The sequence below is a fragment of the Gekko japonicus genome, unplaced genomic scaffold (genome assembly GCF_001447785.1).
Source record: "Gekko japonicus isolate JY-2015 unplaced genomic scaffold, Gekko_japonicus_V1.1 scaffold4607, whole genome shotgun sequence".
NCBI classification, from domain to species: Eukaryota; Metazoa; Chordata; class Lepidosauria; order Squamata; family Gekkonidae; genus Gekko; species Gekko japonicus.
In genome coordinates this window covers 77,530-81,625 of record NW_015176586.1, presented here as the reverse complement: position 1 = coordinate 81,625, position 4,096 = coordinate 77,530, and positions in this window count along the sequence as shown.

Here is a 4,096-nt window from a genome sequence, read left to right as displayed (position 1 = left end):
CTAAGAGCCACTGATGGACTTCTGCTACAAGTATTTATCCAATTCCCATGCTTGTAGCTGCCGCCCCCTCCTGTGGCAGTGTTCAGATAGACTCTGAAACTGTGGCAACAACAGTTTCTGTGAATCTTTTTTTTTTGTTTGGCCTCCCCAAATTTTCAGATCTAAGAGCTGAATTGATCTCTCCGTTATTTAAATAGGGCTTTGTGTCTTCAGAAGTGAAATTGCCTCGGTTACTCATAGATAACGATAAGCAAACTACTCTGTGTGTGGTGAAATTCCTGGCAGCTGCTATTAAGTTGCATGATAGGTTTTGTAGTAACTTTTCAGCTCTCCTTTTATGGGATGAGGGTCTGCTGTCAGGACTCTGGTTGTGAACACGGCAATTTAGAAGGAGGGAAGGAAGGAAGGAAGCCGTCTTGGGACAGAAAGGCTCAGCAGAAACCCTTTCAAAGTAGTCCCGAAGCCAAAAAGAGCTTCAATCCGTCTCAGGAATCTGCTGTTCACATCTGAACACACACTGAGAGACCTGAACGCAGTCACTGGCAGCAGGAAGAGAAGAGAAGAAGAAGAGATTGGATTCATACCCCACCCTTCAGTACCCGAAGGAGTCTCAGAGCGGCTGACAAACTCCTTTCCCTTCCCCTCCCCACAACAGACACCCTGTGAGGTAGGCGGGGCTGAGAGAGCTCTTGACAGAAATGGCTCTTTTTCAAGGACAGCTGTGACCAGAACTATGGCTTGCCCAAGGTCATCCAGCAGCTGCAAGTGGAGGAGTGGGGAATCAACCCCGGTTCTCCCAGATGAGCGTCCGTGCACTTAACCACGACACCAAACTGGCTCTCGTGTTTCCCTCCTCGTGTTTCCCTCCAGTGCACTGCCAATGTCTACTCAGGGCGCCTCAGCCAGGCTCCCAATACACATGCTGGGTGATTTGTGATATAATCAGAGCCCCGATGAAAACGGTGCCTCTTGGTTGCCCACACGCAGAAAGGGAGGCAGGACTAAGTGGGAGTCTGTTATTTTGCTGCTCTGGCTAAAAGGATGTTTTGTTAGACTGATGTTGGCGAGGGGCCGTGGCTCAGTGGAGGAGCCCCTGCCTGGCATGCAGAAGGCCCCAGGTTCAATCCCCGGCAGCACCTCCAGTTAAAAGGGATCAGGCAATAGGTGATGGGGAAGACCTCTGCCTGAGACCCTGGAGAGCTGTCAAGAGGGGCTGTGGCTCAGTGGAAGAGCCTCTGCCTGGCCTGCAGAAGGTCCCAGGTTCCATCCCCGGCATCTCCAGCTAAAAGGACCAGGCAGGAGGTGATGGGGAAAGATGTCAGCCTGAGACCCTGGAGTGCTATGGGAAGGGGCTGTGGCTCAGTGGAAGAGCCTCTGCCTGGCATGCAGAAGGCCCCAGGTTCAATCCCCGGCGGCACCTCCAGTTAAAAGGGATCAGGCAATAGGTGATGTGAAACAGCTCTCCCTGCCTGAGACCCTGGCGAACTGCTGCCAGTCTGAGTAGACAATAATGACCGCGGTGGACCTTCAGTGGAAGGCAGCATCATGTGTGTTCATGCTTTTTGCATTTCTCCCCCCAGAATTTTCTGTACTTTGGAACCGATGTTCACTACGGTTAGTGAAGACGCCAAAGACAGCGAGAGGAGCTGCGGAGACCAAAGGAAGCCTGCCCATCCATCCATCCATCCATCCATCCATCCATCCATCCATCCATCCATCCATCCATCCATCCTCCTCCTCCTGCTGCTTGGTTTTGGGCTTTGAATGGGAGGATTCCTCTCCCGAACTTCTTAGCTGAGGGCCTCCTGTGCCTGCCCCCTTCCCCTAGGCAGGCCGCCCCTTGTTTGGAGGGCTTCCCCCCAGGTGCCAAAATGTGCCTGCAAGCTGAGCAGGAGGGGGAAGCTAATCTATTCCCTCCCCAGACTGATTGTATTTCTGGCCCTGGGAATCGGCTCCCGAAATTGCGAGGCTGGACATGAGGCCATCTCAGCATCTTAATCTCGGTTGTCCACAGACAGTTTTCCTGCTGTGCTGTTTGGATTCCAGCCCCAGTGGTCAGGGAATAGAAGGCGAGGGGCCCCTCTGGAGGAGACCTCCCCCCTCCGCACTCCTATGAAATACCTTTGAGCTCCTGCCACAGGGGCTTGGGGGCATCCAGGTGGCCCAGCTTGGCCTTTTCTCTGGCCCATTGTGGTCGTGGCTCCTCGCCTGGCTGACTTCAAGGGCACGGTGCAGAAGCGGTCTGGCTCAGGGGAACCTCCACGGTCCAAGGCAGCATACCTCTAAGTGCTGACTGCTAGGAAGGAGCAACCGGGAGAGGGTATCCCTGGCACACCCTGCCCGCAAGCTTCCCCAGAGACATCTGTCAGGGGAAATAAATTTCTTTAAAGGCTAGAAGATTTCCCCCTTTTTTGAGATTTATCTGTGAAGAATAAAGAACACTTCAAGGCTTTTTGCTAGAAATGCAGGCATTTTGTTTAAGAATGATTCCTTCTGATACCAGTGCGCTGAAGTGCCCAGTAAGCTGGCATGTTTTAAGTAGCACAGAGTCCATCTTTTACAGAGGAATGTAAACACGGCAGGCTCTGATAACTCTTAATTCTGATGAATAGAGTGTGAGTCCAGTCAGGCACCTTTAAGACCAACAAAAGTGTATTCAAGGTGTGAGCTTTTGTGTGCAGGCACACTTCCTCAGATACATTGAAGTGGAAAGTAACTCAAGTTAAAGTTCAAAACCTTTATTGGCATAGATCATAATCATACAGTCGCCATTCAGTTCATGGATTGGACACACAGCTTCCTCATTATAAGGCAGTTACAGAACTTGGCAACCGCTTCAATAACCGCTATATTTTGTGAAGCCAATAAACGATACAACCTTCTGTCATCGGATTGTTTGGCATCATTCTTAAGAATATCTTCTAGATAGACTTCCCGAATGTCATCATACAGACTACAATAGAGGAATACATGTTTGATTGTTTCAATCTCCTCTGAATCACAATCACAGAACCTTACAGAGTAGGGGATTTTCTTAAATCTTCCTGCTAAAAACACAGAGGGGGCACATTAGATCGGGCCAGCATAAATGCTCTATGCAGCTGTGGGGAGGTCAGATCCACTAAGTATTGTGCTGGGGCGTTAATCGGAAAACATGCGTATCTTACAGGGGAACATGGAAAGTAACTGTTCATGGATATAGAGAGAGGGTGAACGGTATTCTTTTATACAATCAGTCACCTACTTTGATCTATTTTCTGTGTTCTCCTTGTACTTAAATCCAAACAAACTTAACTTGTTATAACCATGTAGTGTTTGCATTTTTTAAAAAACATCACCGCTATGCTGTATGCTAATTTACTTTTCTCGTTCTCATATTCTTAGACAATTAGCAATTGTGGAGCTTTTCTCCCAGGGATATCCTCAGATCTGCTGCCAGTGAGAGCAGAGAGAATCGTAACCCTGTTGGGGGGCAGTCTCTATGGGGGGAGCGGGAGAGAGTAAGTGTTGGTGCAAGAGCCCCAAATCTATCACCTTTTGGTGCCTGAAGACCGAAGAGGACACGTGTATTCCCAGGAAAGGGGGATAATGCAGCCTGTAAAGAGCTGAATGAAAAGGAAATCTATGAAATTGTGTAGGTGCGTGTTGGGGGGGGGCAAGGAAGGCGTCTTTCTTTTATTATTTATTTATTTATTACATTCCATTTGTATACCGCTCACCCCCTGAGGGCTCTGAGCAGTAGCGGTGCACATTACATGCAACACAAGCCCATCCTAACCTAGGGCCACATACATACAAGGGGGAGAGTGTTTAGCCTACCAGGCACCCTTGTAGAGAGTCGTTGTTGTCTGCGGAAGCTCGTCCGACGACGTCCTCCTGGCGCTGGTCTTTGATTGTTGTTGCGACTTCCTGGCTGTTGCGACTCCTTCAGGCTTGGACCGAGCGCACGTCCGCGCATGCTCGCTGCCGGCCTCTGTCCAGTAGGCTCCGGCCTGCTGCATCGCCCCGCCTCTGTGCTTTTGCCGGCCCAGCCTCCTCTCACTCGCTTTGCCTCGCCAGCCGCCGCCATGTTTCTCCGCCGCTGCTCACCGTTCAC